This window comes from Ursus maritimus, unplaced genomic scaffold, assembly GCF_017311325.1.
Source record: "Ursus maritimus isolate PB19 unplaced genomic scaffold, ASM1731132v1 scaffold_3, whole genome shotgun sequence".
Taxonomy (NCBI): domain Eukaryota; kingdom Metazoa; phylum Chordata; class Mammalia; order Carnivora; family Ursidae; genus Ursus; species Ursus maritimus.
Window position 1 is genome coordinate 80048669 of NW_024425563.1, and position 20350 is coordinate 80069018.

The following is a 20350-nucleotide window of genomic DNA, read 5'->3' on the forward strand; positions in this document are numbered from 1 at the left end:
TGTCACTTGCTTGGAAAAGTGTGCTCAGGTAGCATAAAACCTCTTTTAGAAACTTTCCATTCTGCAGTTCTACGTTTCTCAGTCCCGACCAAGGCCGCCCTGCGTCAGCACAGTGATCGCCTCACCACCCCTGCTGCAATTGCAGACACCTGGGCTCCATTCAGACATCGTGAATTGCGTCTCTGGGTCTGGGGCGTGTTTAACAAACACAGCAGCACACAGACATTTAAGAGCCACCAAGCAATTTTTCCACAGTTGGCATATACACCGCACCAGAGTGTGTCACCAGAAGCGCTTTCCATGCTACAGGGTCAAATAGGACAGAGGGACGTCTGCAGAGTCCTGGTGTGAGCTCTGGGCTTCAGTTTCTTCATGGGTCAATGAGGGTGTGGAAAGAGATTGTCTCTAATTTCTCCTACTCTAAAGTGATATGATTAGATTGGGTCTTATCAACCTATACACACAGCCACTTCAAAGAACCAAAAATAATGTGATATTGGTTTTCCTTGGGCCTCCTGCTTGACCACGTCATTTATTGCATTAGCTAGAGGAAAATATTTTAGTGTTATTGCCCTGTTGGTTCAAAATAAAGGGAAAGAGGCAGAGACATATGCGCTAAGTATTTTATTCATACTTTGATCTATTTCTAACAAATTTGTTCTTTTTTACTCAAAATATCTAAAATGCCGATTGTAATCTTGGACTGTCTTACAAGATGACTGAATTAGATTTTACTACTAAATGAAAAAAATAAGTAGCACAAAGTCAGTAATATCCAAAAGCATCACATTTTATTTCAATGTTTAATTTTAGTTATAACCGTTCTTTATTATAAAAATATCTATATATAATATTAACAGCTAACAATGACTACATGTTTAACTATTCAGGCTTTTTTTTTATTATTTTAGTTAAGAATGTGTCTTTTCAGTCTGTGAATAAGTGCTAATCTATGTGCTCATAGTGAAACTAAATCCATGTTGAGAAGCATCTAGGACCATGTCTTGAGTTGGTATTCAGTAAATGTTTTTCGAACGGTGAGTGGGTACTCCCCAAAATATTTCTGACACAAGTAATGATTTTTAAAAATGCCTTTTGCATAATTTGAATAATGAATAGTAAGTCTTTCTTTGGGCTTACAGAGGCTTAGTTTTCTTTGTCCGTAATTTTAATGTGTCTTAAGATAATTTCCTATTGCCCTGAAATTGCTCTGGATAAATTAAGAGTTCTTATGGGAGTGGAAGTGACAGCTGTGAGATTGCAGAAACCACATTATTTCTTTTGTAATGGAATTTTGGTGTGTGCCGGGACCATCTTATTGAAGAAAGGTGAATCAGGAAAAATTTGCGTGAAGGTAAAATTGAACAACCATCTAAAATTGATTAAAAGTGCTCAAGTTGTTTGATGACTTAATCTGTAATTAAGTAAAAAGTATTGTTCCTGGCTTCTACTTACTGAGATGCTCCCCAAAGTAAATTTAATAGTCTCCTTATTTCTGGAATATTCCAGTCTGGTAAAGTGTTATGAGTTAATGACGAGGAAAGGGCACAGCCATGGCTAATCGTCATGCTCCAATAAAGCCAAGTCTATTTACCTTCAGGGCTCAGTTCAGGATCTGTTTAGCCAGGTTTTTCCTGGCGGAGAAGTCAGCCAGATCCTTAATTTCAAAATTGCATCATTTCATTTTGATGGCTTGGCTTTTGTATTCATAGTTCCTATGATGTTTATTATTGGTACATTTTTAGAAATAAAGTCTATAGTGATAATTATGTTTTTGGACTGAGAGTAGATTTCATTTTATAACTGGTAAAAAAAAAATAATACTGGTGCAATAAAATGTATAGTTTGTATAAAACATTCCAAAATTATTTTAAAACATGTAAATTATTGAATAAGAAAATTTCTTGCTATCCATAAGACTTTATTCATCATTTGGCATGAGAAACGTTAATATGCTGAGCAGAAAGGCTAATATTAAGTACTTTGACATTGTGGGACTCAGTTTTTTGAAAGAATGAAGGTTATTTTATATTAAAAAAACATTGAATTCCTGACCTAAGTTATATTTGATGTGATTAAACCATGCAAAGTTATTTTACTTTTTAAAAGTCAATTTATTTTTAAGAATTAATAAGAATTTTGAAAAGATTTGTGTGCATTTGAGAAACATATCAGACTTGATAAAATAGAATTTTCCTTAGTAATATTTTGCTGAAAGAAAAAGGGTCTTCTATAAACTAACCAAAGTTCCTAGAGAATTGAAAGAATAATAATGCCACATAAAGAATAATGAATTAGCATAATCAGAGTGAGATGTACTTGATTTTGAGTTATGAAATAGCCAGCCCCAGATACTGGACTTTGTCATAACTTGTAGACTCATGTCAGGCAGAAACATAGGTCAGAAATACCAGTCTCATGATTATACAGGACAAGCTTTTTCTAAAGTGGGAACAATAGTGAACTCTCAGAGTACTGTGCATTCTCTTAGATATGATGCATTCTAAAAACAGGCTTTCCCTCCCTTGTTAGAATCAGAATAAAATTTTAAAAAGCAGAAGAATCAGCATAGCTAGTATTTTGAGATTTCTCAAGCTCTGTATTTACTTCTCATATCTGTAATAAAACAAGTGTACCAGAGTTTCTTAATATCTGTTTCCATAATACAAAAGGTGTGAAACTAAAATGATTCCATATACATAAATTAATAAGGTAATAAAATAAGGGGTGCATGAGTGGCTCAGTCAGTTAAGAGGATGACTTCTGGTCATGATCTCTGGGTCATGGGATCCAGCTCCATGTTCAGCATGGAATCTGCTTATCCCTCTCCCTCCCTCCCTGCCCCTCTCCTAGCTCCTGCCTGTGCTCTTTCTCAAATGCATCAAATATTTAATAAATAATAAAGTAGGAAAAATTAGTTCGTCTAGAAAAAAATTCTTTTTAAAAAAATCGCATTTCCATAATGATTGCCTAAGACTAGTGGTTCTCAAAGTCTGGTGTCTGGACCAGCAGCAGCATCACCTTCATACCTTCTCAATGCACATTTTCAGATCCCACCTACACCTAGTGAGTTAGAAACTTTGAAAGTAGAGCCCATCAGTCTGAGTTCCGACAAGCTCCCCATGTAATTCAAATGTCCACTACAGTTTGAGAACAACTACCTTAGACCAGGGAACATAAGTTAACAAAACTAACATAGATAGGTCTGAATTGCTGGGTTGACTCATTGGTTCTCACTGACTCTCCTGCCTACTGATCTCACTTGGAGATGTTTTCAAGACTCCAACCCAGATCAAATGAATCAGAGAGTCTCTGCCTTAACATCAGCATTTTAAACTTCTGGTGGTTCTAATGAGCAGCGGGATTAAGAGACAGGATTACTAGTTTCGTGTGCCTGTTCTCTAGGTCAACCACTTGCTGCATATTCAGCGTAGACTAATGTGTGGTTATTCCTGTTGCCCTTTTCTGGTGACAGATTTCCTGTTTTTCCTGGCTACCTCATTAGCTGAAACTACAGAGAGCCAAAGAGAGCATGGATCAGCTGCTAGGGTAGCTTATACAGGAGTTGTTCTCCTTTGGGGAACTTTTATTTTCAATTTAAAAACCAGCCCACCGTCTCTTGGATTATTAAATAGACTTCACTACCATTACTCTTGCTCTGTCTTATCCCTTTTCAACTAGTTCTCCACATAATGCCGTAGCCAGAATTTTCTTTCTAAAATATAAATCTGATCATATCCATGTTCTCAAAAATGGCTTTCAGGGCTGCACATGGGGCGGGGGGGGTCCCACTTCCTCTATCCACTATTTCTGTCCTGTAATTCCTTCTTTGCTGCAGCCATACAAAATGTTTAGTTTAATTTGGTAGTTTGAATACAGCACGTTTTTTCTCAACAGAATACATGTTATTCTCCCTACTTGGAACGCTGTTCTCTGACAGACAGGTGGTCCGTCACCATCACTCATTCATCCAAGACTTTGATTGGATTTCTTCCAACTTCACTCATTCTCGAAGCTTGAGAAAACACTCCCTGAGGTTCCTCAGACTCTTCCTTATGACACTGTCATCTAGCTTGCTTATTATCTGGAATTCCCAGTCAACTTAAAAAAATTAAAGAAGGCATCGTTCATATATTTCTTGTTAATTTTTATTTCCTACGTCTAACACAGAGCTAATACATAATGTTTTCAATAAACTTTTATTGAGTAAATGAAAAGATGAATTAAAACAACCTGAAGACAGGTAACACAACCAAATAACAAGTTAAAAGTAAGCAAGAAATACACCAAAGGAAAAACAAAAAGGCAATATGGAGTCAGGGTGAAAGTTGTGCATTAACTGTGCAGTGATAGACCCAGGGTCCAGATGGCTGAGCTCCCAGGTAAATGACCTTTTTCTGCAACCAACCTGACACTGTAATCCTTTCCTTTCCATCTTGCATGAGGTGACTGTCTTCTGGCAAACCATTTCAGAGATGCCATGGTGCGTTTCTCTTAACTGGTCAGCATTTCCCACACTGTGTTCCTCAAGCAGTAGATACACGAGATTTAAATAGATATTTCATATAAAAATGTTCTCTGGACAAATAAGGTTGGGAGGTACTAGATTAAATTAATCAGCTTTCTTTAGTGTAACCTATTCAGAATCCTTATTGTGCTAATCTATCTTTTAATCTCCAAAAGAGAAAAATAGTAAGCAATTATTTGAATTTTTTTGAGAGACATCTTGCAGAAGTAACTGTCACTTAATTGAAACAGTTTGAGAAACAACAGTTGAAAAGCATCAGCAAATTTTTTACTCTAAGACAGTTGAGGGGGTAAGAACGAGAGGGGAGCATGGCAGAGATTCCCTCCATCCCTCGGGAAATTAATTGATCAGAATTATTTTCTGAACCATGGAAACTTTGTGAGCTTGCAAAAAGAAAATCTATACGTAGAAATAACGATTTATACATTTTAAGGCTATTTAAAAGTATGTATTAAATATATAAATATACTACATACAATATATGGTATGAACATAAAATGTTCATCTTTCTATAACTACACATTCTTGTTGAACATAAAATTCGCTGTGGTGCATTGATTTTCTGAAATGTAGAAACTATAAATGTATAACAGTTCAGAGAAAAAGTATAGTAATGCTGGCTGAAATAGACAGGAAAATAAAGATTCAGGAGGGACCTAAATGGGCCCTGAGGGAGACTAATATGGGACCTTTTCGGAGTCTTGCAACTTGGGGTTCAGGTTATATTGAACAGTGGAATGAGGTACCATTCATTTCCAAAGTTAGGTTTTGGGTGTCATTGGATAGCTTTAGTGGGTACCTCCACTCCATGTGTGCATTTATACTTAGAAGGCTTCTGGGAGAAAAGTCATACCTTGATCACTGAGATTTAAAGGCGTAAAAGCCTAACTGACTAGAATGGAAACAATTGAGTGAATCTTGGCATTCTCAAACTCCCCTCAGCAAGGGAAGATGTACCAGTGAAGAATACTTAGTACCAATGTGTAAGTTATCTGAGGAAAGTGACTTTTCAGGCACATTGTACACTTAATTTCAGAACTTCTCTAAATGGCCGCTGTGACACTGAGGGGAAATTTAGAGATGCACATTTGACAGGTTCATGTCATAAAAGCCATTTCAAGTTTCTGTTATACATGGAGACATGGAAGTCTTTAGTGTAGGATCCCTAACTGGGTGTTTTTTTGGAGGGGCCTAGTGGACTTGTGTGTGTGTGTGTGTATGCCTACATGCACATGTGTTATATTTCCACTGAAGAGCTGTTCCTCTTATTTTCATAGTGTTTCTGAGGGGGACCATCAATCACATAGTCCCAGCCTCTCCTAACCACAGGACTGGGCTCCAGTTTTGCCTCGCACATCAGGATAACCTATATCTCTAATCAATGAGTGTGGTATTCCAACAGGTGGACCTGGAACCCCAGCAGGGCCTCAGTCCTTCATGAGATTAGATAAACACTGGGAATGAGAGAGGCTTGCTTTCTTTTTATTTGTAGAGGATGGAGATGAGGTGGACCTGATAGCAGTCCTCTTTCCTACCATGTGGAAAAGCTGGCGTAAGAATTAAGTTGTCACAAAGAGAGAAGCAGAGCCCAGAGACAGAGAAACTGAGACAGCTTTGTTAGAGACCCCAGATAGAAATGTGCTCAAAGTCTACCCCATGCTTTGACTACCCATGTGTATAAATAAATACTTTACTTGCTTATCCACTTATTTAAGCTAGCTCGAATTTGCTTTTGGTTTCTTTTAGAGAGAGGCTTTCACTAATGGAGAGACCTTTTCACAACAAGGAGACAGGAAACGGATGAGGCCACTGGCAGAAGTTTTCATCAGGATCTTGGAGAGCATGGCACTACAGATTCAGGAAGAGGTGTCTGATGTTCAGGTGAGCCACAGACTTGAAAAATTGCTAGGGCTTCCAGCAAAGTTGGCTATGATGGCTTGTGTCCCATTGCACCACTAGAAGAACCACCATCATTCACTGGTACTCTCAAATGGGCCATACTAAACTAAGGGCATAAAGGGGTTTGGAAACAGAGTTTGACCTCTAGGAGCTTTACTTGTGGTATTGCTCCCTTGGAGTCTGAAGGGTGAGTCCAATGACAAATATTTCAGAATTCACCACAAACAAATGTTGGAAATTTGTAGAAAAACAGAAGTCCTTACAAATATTTTAATTTTTATAAGCAAGATTGGTGGAGGCTTGTAGCGATTGTGGCTTCAGGTACAGTTTTAAGTGTATCTCAGACTTCTTATGTGGAAAAGAAGTGAGAAGAGGTCATTCCAGAGAAAGGGAAATATTGACAATGAAACCTTGGCAGATTCATGGGGCTTTGAGAGAACATCAGACTGACAAGACCAAGTGAAATTTTAGCGAGGGGTGTGAGAAATAAGGCTGGCTAGTTAGAAGACTGGGTTATAGTGCAGCTTGTCAGAGAAGTTTAAATTGAGCTTAATATGAAATAGTGGGTAAGAAGAGGGTTTTATACCACCAAATAATAAAAATTGAGCATCATTTATTTCACTTGGTTTCAACAGAAATACAATCATACTTATTTTCTACCTAGTTGTTTGAGTTTTCACATTTCCTTCTATAGCATAAGGTCCTCTATTTCTCTTTTTAAGATGTCTTGCCATATTCCTGCTCCAACCCCACACTGAGTTGTCCAAGAACCAAGGAGCTGACTCATAAAGGAGATTAGTTCTGCTTCAAACACCAGATAGAAAGAGAAGACTGTAAAAATCAGACCAAGCATTGGCTTGGTCATGAGCATCTCACACAATTAGATGATGTTTCTCCCCTCCTTCAGAAGTGCATTGCTGGTCCAGATACCTGCCCAGGATGGAGTGGTGACCATCTTTCAGCTTCAAGGATACAGACCTTAAATAGACCTCTATTTTCTAGATGTTGTTTCCAAAAACAGGGCACCATACCACAGTGGCTGGGTCTGAACCCACACTGCCTCACAAGGAAGTTAGAGCACAAGGATGTTCTTAGACCATAAACTCAACATTCCACAAGCCCTGCCTCCCAGCAGCTGGTCATGGAGTACATTTTGCTGCCCTGCTGCAAATTGGCTACAATACCAAGTGTTCTTGAGAATGTGAATAAACTGCACATTTTATAAAATGCTGGTAGGAGTACAAATTGCTACACCCACCTTGAAAAACAATTTCACAATTTTTTTTTTAAAGATTTTATTTATTTATTTGACAAAGAGAGACAGCCAGCGAGAGAAGGAACACAAGCAGGGGGAGGGGGAGAGGAAGAAGCAGGCTCCCAGCGGAAGAGCCTTACGTGGGGCTCTATCCCAGAACGCCGGGATCACGCCCTGAGCCGAAGGCAGACGCTTAACGCCTGCGCCACCCAGGCACCCCAACAATTTCACATTTAGCAGAGTACAAGTAGTGACTATGCTTATACACAGTAATTCTCCCTAAATATAAGCTTGTATAGACAAAAGAAGGGTAATTGATTGAAATGTTTGGCAACGGAGAATGACTACATAAATTATCATATGGTCATACAATTGATTAAAATTCAGCAGTGAAAATAAATGAACAAGAGCTACACATGTCAACATGGATAAATCTCGCAAACAGTGTTGAGCAGCAACAACAAAAGCAAGCCCTAGAAGAACACCTGCAGTGTGGAGCCGTAAGTCATTTCAAAAATATGAAAAACTAACACTATATAGTTAAGGACTATGTACATGTGTGGTAAATTAATGAAGAAACACAAGGGAATGATAAACACAAACTTCAGGATCCAGGCTAGCTCTGGAGAGGGTGGAGAGAGCTGTGATCGGAGGTAGCCATATGGGGGTCTCCAAAGATACTAACTTAATGTAATAATGAAAACACAAATGTTTTATTCTTTAAACATACATATACGCTATATATGTTGTGCACACCCATCTGCATACAAGCACAGATATAATAAAAAATTTTAAAGGGTCATTTTAGTGGGCTCTGTAGTCACGTAAGTGTAAATCCAGTCAGAAAATTTTGGTGTCTGGCTCACAGAACTCTAGGGAGCTAAAGAACTATTTGCATAGAAGTCTCACTGGCTTTCTGAGAGAGGAAAGACCAGAATACCAACTCCTCCCTGGCTGTTCTCTGCGAACAACCGCAGATACTTGTGACCAGATCATGAGACGTTGGGAGAGTCTCCTCACACAAAAGCCTTCCTGTGGACAATGACCACTCACATCTTCTCCCAGCACTTTTAGCTTCACGTCTCTCCCCTCCAGGCAACCATGGCTCAAACATACAGCCTCTGGTGTAGCCATCTTCTCTACATTTGTTCAGATTCTACTCTTCCAACTTCTCTCCTTCTCTCTTCCTTTCTTCACCTACTTCCCTGCATTTTGTTTATCTGTACATTTGTTTTTTACCTTCATTATCTACTTTTCAAATTCTTGAAGATCAAAGTAATAGAGAAGATATGGGGTGGGAAGAGAGAAAAATAGAAGGAGATACTTCTAAAAAAAAAAAAAGCATTTTAAATCTACTCATTGTGTCCTTGTAGGTGTTTGAGGGGGGACAACACCTCCGTTTTTCAGTAAGTATAGAAAATATTGTAAAAAAGTTCTGCTTTGTATCAGGACCTATCAGAGTCTTTAGAACTCTAGGAGAAGGAACTAGAATGCTGTGAGTTTCCAAATTTGTTTAACAAAATATTTGCCTCTTTTTCAAATGCCATCTTGAATAATACTATGTTCAGTGAAATGATGAGGGGAAATACTGAGTTTGAAACCAAGAATTTTCTCAAAAGAAGGAGTTAAATATACTTTTCTACAGTAAATGTTGATAATAAAATATTTTAGTGAATTCTCCTTTAAGTTTTTATTTTAATTCCAATTAACATACAGTGTTATATTGATTTCAGGTGTACAATGTAGTGATTCAACAATTCCATAATCACCCAGTGTTCATCACAAGTACACTCCTTAAAAAAAAAAATTGCACTCTTTAATCCTCATCACCTATTTCCCCATCACCCTACCCGCCTCCCTTCTGATAAATAGGTCTGTTCAAATTTTCTATTTTCCTGACTCAGTTTTGGGAGGTTTTATATTTCTAGGAATATATCTATTTCTTCTAGGTTGTTCAATTTGTTATCATATAATTTTTCATAATATTCTCTTACAGTTGTATATTTTTCTGTAGTGTCAATTGTTATTTCTCTTTCTCATTTGTGCTTTTATTTGAGTCCTTTCTCTTTTTTTTCTCCATAGGTCTGGCTAAAGGTTTATCAATTTTTTGGGTTTTTTTGTTTGTTGTTGTTGTTGTTTTTCTAAGAACCAGCTCCTGGTTTCATTGATCTGTTTTACTGGTGGGTTTTTTTAGTTTCTTTATCATTTACTTCTGCTCTTATCTCTGTTATTTCTTTCCTTCCTCTGGTTTTAGATTTTGTTTGTTGTTCTTTTTCTGGCTCCTTTAGGTGCAAAGTTAAGTTGTTTATTTGAAAATTTTCTTGCCTCCTGAGGTAGGCCTGTCTTGCTATAAACTTCCCTCTTAGAACTGCTTTTGCTGCATTCCAAAAGTATTGAACTGTTGTTTTTCATTTTCCTCTGTCTCCATGTACTTTTTAAATTTCCTCTTTGATTTCTTGGTTGGCCCATTCTTTGTTTAGTAGCATGTTATTTAACCTCCATGTATTTGTGCTTTTTCCAGATTTTTTCTTGTGGTTAATTTCCAGTTTCACAGTGTTGTGGTCAGCAAAGATGCATGGTATGACTTCAATTGTTTTGAATTTGTTGAGACTTGTTTTATGGCCTAATGTGTGATATATTCTGGAGAATGTTCCATGTGCACTTGAAAAGAATGTCTATTCTGCTGTTTTAGGATGGAATGTTCTGAATATTCTATTAAGTCCATCTGGTCCAGGGTATCATTCAAAGCCATTGTTTCCTTGATTTTCTCTTTGGATGATCTGTCCATTGATGTAAGTGGGGTGGTAAAGTCCCATACTATTATTATATTACTATTGATTAGTTTATGTCTATTATTAACTGTTTTATATATTTAGGTGCTCTCATGTTGGCTGCATAAATAATTATAATTGTTATATCTTCTTGTTGGATTGTCCCCTTTATTATTGTGTAGTGTCCTTCCTTGTCTTTTGTTACAATCTTTGTTTTAAAGTCTATTTTGTGTGATAAAAATATTTCTACTCTGGTTTCCTTTAGACATCCATTTGCATGAGAGATGTTTCTTCATTCCCTTACTTAAAATTGCAGGTGTCTTTAGGTAAAATGAGTCTCTTGCAGGTAGCATATATGTGGGGTTTTTTTGTTTTGTTTTGTTTTTTTGTTATCGAGTCTGTCACCCTATGTCTTTTTATTGGAGTGTTTAGTCCATGTACATTCAAAGTAATTATTGATATGTACTACCTGTTTTGTGTTAATGTTTCTGAAGGTTTTTTTTCCGATCCTTTCTTGTTTTTCCCTCTTTCATGGTTTGCTGTTTTTCTTAATGATCTATTTGGATTTCTTTCTCTTTATTTGCATTTTTTTTTACCAGTTTTTGATTTGTAGTTATCATTAGGTTTGTATATAACATTTTCCATATAGAGCAGTCTATATTAAGTTGATGGTTGTTTAAGTTTGAACCCATTCTTTCCTCCTCTCCACCCCACATTTTAGGTATATGGTGTCGTATTTTGCATCCTTTATTTTGTGAGTTCCTTGACTGGTACTTTACAGAAATGTTACTTTTGTATGTTTTTGTGTTTCCTACCTTCATATTGTCAAATTTGGTCTTTGTTTTCTACTCAATCATTCCCCATTAATATTTCTTGCAGGGCTGGCTTAGTGGTCATGAACTCTAGTTTTTATATGCCTGGGAAACTCTTTAATACTCCTTCTATTCTGAATGATACTCTTGCAGGATAGAATATTTTTGGCTGCAGATTTTTCCAATTCAGCACTTTGAATATATCATGCCACTCCCTTCTGGAATTGTATTCTTCCGGCTTGGAAAGTTTCTGCTGAAAAGTCCCCTAATAGCCTTATGGTGTTTCTCTTGTATGTAACTATCCTCTCTTGTCTTGTTCACTTAAATTTGCTTTTCTTTATCTATATTTTGCCATTTTAATTATTATATGTTTTGGTGTGGATCTGCTTTTGTTGATTTTGTTGGGGGTTCTCTGGGCCTCCTGAATATGGATATCTGTTTCCTTTCCCAGATCAGGGAAGTTTTTAGTTATTATCTCTTCACATAAATTTTCTTCCCTCTTTTCTCTCTCTTCTTCTGGGACTACTATAATGTGTATGTTATTACATTTGATGGAATCACTGAGTTCCCTCGGTCTATTCTCATTTTGTATAATTCTTTTTTCTCTCTTTTGTTCATCTTTATTTCTTTCCATTACTCTGTCTTCTAGGTCACTAATTTGTTCCTCTGCTTCCAGCCTGCTGTTCATTCATTTCATCAGGTATGTTTCTCATTTTGTTTATGAACCCTTCATCTCTGCTATGCTATTCCTTACCTCTGTGTTAAGAGTCTCATTCATGTCTTCCACTCTTTTCTCAAGTCCAGTATCTTTATGATAATTACTTTGAATTCTGTTTTAGGCTTGTTACTTCTATCTGTTTCACTTAGATCTTGCACTGTGACCTTGTTCTGTTCTTTCATTTGGGTCAAATTCCTCTGTCTTCTCAATTTGTCTAGTCTCTGCCTGCTTCTCTGCATTAGGAAAGTCAGCTACTTCTCTTCTTGAAGGGAATGGCCATATGAAGATGAGGTCCCTTAGTGCCCTGCAGTGCCTATTCCCCAGGGCCTGGTGCGTCTTGGAGCTTTGCCAATGTGTGCTACCTGTATTCTGCTGTTTTGTCCTGGCTGCCTTATCCTTCAGGTCAGTTGTCTGCAGAGGCTCTTTTTGCCTGTTGTGGGCAGTGTTTGGTACCTGGCCTGAATGTGACAGGTTTTAAGTAGGTGTGCTCTGGTCTGCTTGTGAAATGAGACCTGTCACCACCACTGCTGGAATGGGACCCTGCAAAACTCCTGGGTTGGGAGATGAGGTGTGGGCAGGGCTTTGGGCCAGTCTTGTAAGAGAGGGGCTGCAGCACTTGGACTGAGGCAGGCGTGACTGGGAGGGGTGGTTCCACTAGAGTGCAGGGCAGCTGGGGCTTGATGTAAGCAAGTTAGGTAATGCATGTTGGTGCTGTGCTGGTTTCTGCAGGTAGCTCTGTGTTTATGTTGAAGGGCAGGTGATGGATATGGCACCTTCCAGTTCCTTTGTTCCTGGAAGGGTCTTTCTGTGAATGCTGTGTCTCTAGGACACACTTTAGATTGAGCAAATAACCTCACCACTGTGTGCCCCAGGGGCTCTTCAGATCACTGTTTTCATTGTGTGTGTCTGTGGGCTGTTTGCTCTCTCCATGAGCAGCCCCAGTGCCTCTGGGCTCTCCCTAAGCCAAGCCTGCTGAACTTTAGAACTCTAGGCTTTAAGCCCCATGGGTTACAAGAACTCATGAGGTTTGACCCCTCTCACTTTCCAAGCCAACTGCTATGAGGATTCCTTTCCCCATGCACTCCCCTTGTGTTGTCCTGTCTCTTGCCCTTCTCCATGACTGTGGCTCCCTCTCCATTGAAGCAAACACTATCCATTTTTCTCCCAAACTGCATCTCCACACTTCCTACCTTCTTCAATGTGGCCTCTTCTCTACTTTTAGTTGTAGAGTTTGTTCTTCCAGACTTCAGGCTGATTCTGTACTATTTAGGATGATTTGATAATTACTTAGTTGTGTTCATGGGACAAGATGAGCCTAGGGTCCTCCTACTCTGCTGCCATCTTCCCTTCTCTGAATTCTACTTTCTACAATGGAGTCTTTGTTGATATGGAAATATCGAATTATCTATAGTAAATATTGCAATTTAGTGAATGTTTTTTCAATGTAATCACCTTTTATATAATTTATATCATGTTTTCTCCCCCAGTACTGAATGAGTATCTACTCTATATTGGATAATATCTTAGTGCTAGGGACACAATAGTGAACAGTAGAGATGTAATTACTGCTTTTGTGGAGCTTTATAAAGAACAAAATTTTAAGGCAACTTGAATGTTATTTTTACTTCCCAATTTTTTCCCAGTTTATTGCAACTCTATTCAAGTAAAAAACTTAGTTGTTTACTGGGGTATTCATTATTTGAATTCCCCATAGTAAAAAATATGGCATGTGAAGAAAAAGTCATTAAATGATAAAAAATTCATTTAGAGCTTTTTATTCAGTTAGTCCCTGCTCAAACATCCCACTTTTATTAATAGGAATCCACTACATTACAGGACAGCAACATTTTTGCCAATCTAGGTTTTTAATTATTGTATTTGCCTTTTATGACTTGAAGTTCTGTGCAAATACGATTAAAATCAAGTATGAAGTAAAATTACCAATGTTATCAAGAATATAAGATTTAATGCGGTTGATGAAGATAATGTTGAAAAAATTTTATAATCAAATCCCATAAAGAAATGAATACCTGGCCGAATAAGAATTGTTTCTTACCTTGTCAATTTTTGGCATTCTAACTGGTGTAAGGTAGTATCTCAATGTGATTTTGATTTGAATTTCCCTGATGGCTAATGATGTTGAACATTTTCCCTTATATCAGTTAGAATGGCAAAAATTGACAAAGTAAGAAACAACAAATGTTGGAGAGGATGTGGAGAAAGGGGAACCCTCTTACACTGTTGGTGGGAATGCAAGTTGGTACAGGCACTTTGGAAAACGGTGTGGAGCTTCCTCAAGTTAAAAATAGAGCTACCCTATGACCCAGCAATTACACTACTAGGTATTAACCCCAAAGATACAGAGGTAGTAAAAAGAAGGGCCACATGCACCCCAATGTTCATAGCAGCAATGTTCACAATAGCTAAACTGTGGAAGGAGCTGAGATACCCTTCAACAGATGAATGGATAAAGAAGATGTGGTTCATATATACAGTGGAATATTGCTCAGCCATCAGAAAGGATGAATACCTACCATTTGCACTGACATGGATGGAACTGGAAGGGATTACGCTAAGTGAAAGAAGTCAAGCAGAGAAAGACAATTATCATATGGTTTCACTTATATGTGGAACATAAGGAATAGCATGAAGGACATTAGGAGAAGGAAGGGAAAAATGAAGGGGGGCGGATATCAGAGGGGGAGACAAACCACGAGAGACAATGATTACCAGAAACAAACTGAGGGTTTCAGAGGGGAAGGGGGTGGGGGATGGGTTAGCCCAGTGATAGGTATTAAGGAGGGCATGTATTGCATGGAGCACTGGGTGTTATACACAAACAATGAATCATGGAACACTACATCAAAAACTAATGATGTACTGTATGGTGACTAACATAACATAATGAAATTTTAAAAAATAAGAATTGTTAACAAAAAAATTATGAGAATGATAACAAAATGGATTATTCAGAGGTTAATCATTGTGAAATTTGGTAAGCCCTCAAACACATTTTCAGAAATACCTCTTTTTTAAAAAAAGATTTATTTATTTTAGAGAGAACGAAAGCACAAGCTGTGGGGAGGGGCAGAGGGAGAAGCCGACTCCCCACTGAGCAGGGAGCCAGATGTGGGGCTGGATCCCAGGACCCTGGGATCATGACCTGAGCCAAAGGCAGAGGCTTAACCTACTGAGCCACCCAGGCCCTCCCAGAAATACCACTTTAACATGATTACATAAAAGCCAAGTGTGAGGCAGTCATACTTTATCATACTTTTTTTTTTTTTGAAAAATACTATACCAAAAGGGTCAACTGGCTTTATTCTTTGTTCAACAAATTTTGTTGAACATAATACATACATTTGTAGAATTTTAAATTCCTCTGTGAAGAAAACATTCAACCTTGCTTATTTAATATGGATTGTTCTCCCTATTTTAAATGGATTTACTTTTTAAAAGCCTTTTTCATTGTGAATTATTCTCAGATAATGAGGATTTCCTACACTGATATTCTCCTAATTTAAACATCTATCTAAAAGTCACATGGAAGTTTGGAGACCTATTTTCTCAGTAAACAAGTTCCTGCTCCTGGTTTTAGAAATTATAGTTAGCTGACTTAGCCATGTGCCTGAGATTGTTAAAATATTGAATCTTTCGTCTTGAATAGGATGGTTTTTGTCTCCAAATACTGTGCTCTTGATACCAGAGTAAAGAAAACAAATCTCTGTTGTAGGCTGAAAGTAGCTCCCCAAAAATGTCTGTGGTCTAATCCCTGGAGCCAGTGGACACATTGCTTTACATGGTAAAGGGAAATTTGCAGATGTGATTATGCTAGGGATCTTAAAATGGGGGAGAGTATCCTGGATTATCCAGGTAGGCCCAGTGTAATCATAAGCATCCTTATTAGAAGAAGGCAACATCAGAACATTTATAAAAACATTCAGTGGATGGAATCTGAGGTCAGAGAGGAAAAGTTAGGCTGCAGGTTTTGAAGAGAGAAAGGGGCCATGAGGCAAGGAATACAGGTAGCCTCCAAAGTTGAAAAAGTCAGGGAAACAGATTCTCCCTTATAGCCCTCAGATGATATGCAGTCCCAAGGACCCATTGAAGACCTCTTCCTGACCCCTAGACTGTAAGGGAATATATTTGTATTTCTTTAAGCCACTAATTTGGTGGTAATTTGCTGCAGCAAGAGGAAACCAATACAGTCTTGTTTTGAATTTTTCTGCATTTTGCTTTCCTTAGGAAAACAACTTTCCCCTTCTCAGTTCCCTTTTAGGAGGAGGTTGGCAAGGAATAAGAGAAATGGCTTTCCTTTTCTAACTGTTCCATTTATGGGTCAGTTCAAGTGTCTTTCCTTCGCAAGGCTTTTAGTCCATCCCCTGGCCTTTCATACCAGGCTGCTTTTATTTCCAGTGACCATAGGTCAGTTCTAAAGGTGCGGTGGATGAAATTAATATTTATGCTGGGGAAAACAGGGATAAAGGGAAACTGACCTGGGAAAAGTGGTCACCCTACTTATATTTCCACCGCAGTGCTCACTGCAGTTTGCTTTTGAATTACAATTAAACACTTGTCTGTCCTCCCTATCTCCTTTTTTCCTTCTTCCAGAGATAAGGAAGGTTTTCCTCTTTCTCTGTTCTCCATATATGTTCATCATCATCATTACCGTCATTATCATGATCATAATCATAGCTAAAACTCCCATGGTACTTGCTATGTGCTGGGCACATTGTGCACATCACGTGTAATGACTCAATGTTTGCAACAACTATGGAGAATGGCACTAATGTTATCCTCAGTTTATAGAGAAATTATTGAGGCAGGGAGAGGCTGAGTAATATGCTCCAGGTCAGACAATGAGAGGGGTAAGTCCAGGATTCAATTATAGACAGTTTGGCTTCTTTATCATTATTGCCTCCCCACGTGGGACTTTTCAGTGGCAAGGTATATGTAGTCATTGGGAAAGAAAAAGACACTTAAGTTTACACACCTATACCCCTAATTCTAAATATTAATGTAAAAAAGGGCTTAGGAAATAAACAATAATTTCAATATAGTAATTTGTGTTCTATCTAAACCTTTATGGCATTTTTTAAAAACTATTCACACAAAATATTGTCCTTGGCCTGTTGAGACCGAAATTAAAATGATTAGAATTCATTTGGGGAAATGAGGATTATTTGAAAACATGCATTAATTTTTTCCCAGTTTTGTCGAGATATATATAATTAGCCTATAGCACTGTGCAAGTTTAATGTGTGCAACAGAATAATTTACTTCATATGTTGTGTAATGGTTACCACAATAAGTTTAGTTAACATCCATCATATCATACTGATGCAAAAAAGATAAATGTTCTTTTTTCCTTGTGATTAGAAGTCAGGATTACTCTTTTAACTATCAAATATACCATACAGCAATATTAACTAGAGTAATCCTATTATACTTTGGATACCTAGTAATTATTTATCTTATAAGTGGAAATTTATACCTTTGACTGTCTTACTCCAATTTCTACTCCCCCAACCCCATCTCTGGTAACCGCGAAGCTCATCTCTTTGTCTCTGATTTTTTTTTTTTTTTGATTCCATATGCAAGTGAGATCATAGCGTATTTGTCTTTCTCTGTCTGACTTATTTCACTTAGCCTAATGCCTTCAAGATCCATCCATGTTGTCACAAAGGACAAGATTGCATTTTTTTAAATGAATAGTATTCATTTGTGTGTGTGTGTGTAAATTCCATATCTTGGCTGTTATAAATAATGTTGTAATGAACATGCAAGTGCAGATACCTTTTCAAGTGAGTGCTCTCAATTTCCTCAGATAAATACCCAGAAGTGTAATTTCTGGATCATATGTACATCCATTTTTAAGTTTTTGAGAAACCTCCATACTGTTTTCCAAGTGGCTGCACTGATTCACAATCCCACCAAGAGTGCACAAGGATTCCCTTTTCTCTACACCCTCACCAGCATTTGGTATCTTTTGTGTTTTTGATAATGGCCATTCTGACTTGTGTGAAGTGATAACTCACTGTGATTTTGATTTGTTTTTTCCTTTGATTAGTGATACTAAGTGCCTTTTTATTTGTTCACCATTAATTTATCTTCTTTGGAAAAATGTGTATTCAGGGCCTTTGCTTATTTTTTAGTTTCTTTCTTTTTTCTTGTTGTTGTGTTTGTTTTTACTATTGTTTTGTATGAGTTCTTTATATTTTGAATATTGATCCCTTATAAGATACCTGATTTGCAAACACCTTTTCCCATTCTGTAGATTGCCTTTTTATTTGGTTAATCATTTCTTTTCCTGTACAGAAGCTCTTTTCTTTTGTTTAATGTAGTTCTACTTGTTTATTTTCATTTTTTGCTTGTACTTTAGCTGTTGTATTTTAAAAAATCATTGCCAAGACCCATGTCAAGAATTTTTTTCCTCTTGTTTTCCTCTATTAGTGTTGTTTCTAGTCTCAAACTTAAGTCATTAATCCATTTGGAATTAATTTTTCTGTATGATGTAAGTTAGTGATCCAGTTTCAATCTTTTGCATATGGTTTTCCAGTTTTACTAACAGCGTTCATTGAAGAGACTGTCTTGCCCCACTGTTGATTCTTTGTTCCTTTGTTGTTAATTAATTGACCATATATGTGTGGGGTTATTTCTGGGCTTTTTGTTTCTGTTCTGTTGATGTATGTGTCTGATCTTATGCCAACATGATACTCTTTTGATTGATTTAGCTTTATAATATACTTTGAAATCAGGGAGTATGATGCTTCCAGCTTTGTTCTTTGTCAAAATTATTTTGGCTATTCAAAATGTTTTGAAGTTCAATACAAATCATAGGATTTTTTTTTTTTTTGCTCTATTTCTCTGAAAAATGCCATTGGAATTTTGATAGGGATTGCATTGAATTTGTAGATTGCTTTGGGTAGTATGACCATTTTAACAATATTAATTCTTCCAATCCAAAAGCATGGAATATCTTATAGTTTATTTGTGTCCCCTTCGTTTTCCCCTCAATGTTTTATAACTTTCAGTGTACAGTTCTTTCATCTCCTTGGTTAAAATTATTCCTAGGTATTTTATTCTTTTTGATCCAATTAGAAATTGGATTGTCTTCTTAATTTTTCTGTTAGTTTACTATTAGTGTATAGAAATGTGACAGATTTTTTTTATTGATTTTGTATCCTGCAATGTTACTGAATTTGTTTATTAATTCTAACACTTTTCTGGTGGAATCTTTAGGATTTTCTATATATAATATCACATCATCTGCAAATAGTGACGGTTTTATTTCTTCCTTTCTAATTTTTATGTTCTATGTCTTTTTCTTGCCTAATTGCTCTGGCTAGGACTTCCAATGCCATTTTAAATAAGAGTGGTAAGAGTGGGCATCCTTGTTTTGTTCTCTGTTGTAAAGGAAAAACTCTCAGCCTTTCACAGTTGAGTGTGATTGTTAGCTCTGGGCTTTTTATATATGGCATTTATTACATTGAGATACTTTCCTTCTGTATGTAATTTGTTAAGACTGAACAGATGTTGCATTTTGTTCATCGTGTTTTCTGAAAGTATTGACGCAATCAGATTTTTTCATTCTGTTTATGTGATGTATCACATTGTATGGAAACCATCCTTTCATCCCGGGCATAAATACTGCTTGATCATGGTAAATGACCCTTTTAGTGAGCTGCTGAATTCAGTTTGTTAGCATTTTATTTTTATTTTTTTATAATAATTTTTTGTTAGTCACTGTACAGTATATCCTTAGTTTTTTATATAATGTTCCATGATTCATTATTTGCATATAACACCCAGTGCACCATGCAATACGTGCCCTCCTTAATATCCATCACCAGCCTATCTCAATTCCCCACCCCCCTGCCCTCTGAAGCCCTCAGTCTGTTTCCCAGCGTCCATAGTCTCTCATGGTTCATTCCCCCTTCTGTTTACCCCCCCTTCATTCTTCCCTTCCTTCTCCTACCGATCTTCCTATAGTTTGTTAGCATTTTATTGTAGAGTTTTGCATTTGTATTTATCAGGAATTCTGGCTTGTAGTTTTCTTTTTCTTGTAGTGTTCTTTTCTGACTTTGGTGTTAGGGTAATGCTGGCATCATTAAATGCGTTTGGGAATGTTCCCTTCTCTTCAGTTTTTTGGAAGAGTTTTAGAAGAACTGGTATTAATTTTGTTTAAATGGCTGGTTACAGTAAAGCTGTCCGGTCCTGGGCTTTTTCTCATTCGGAGATCTTTGATTCTCTTTTCAATCTCCTTAATAGTAATGCATATGTTCAGGACTTCTGGAGAAGATGGTGGGCTAGGAGGAAACTAAGCTCACCTTGTTCCACAGATAAAACTAGATAACACCCATATCG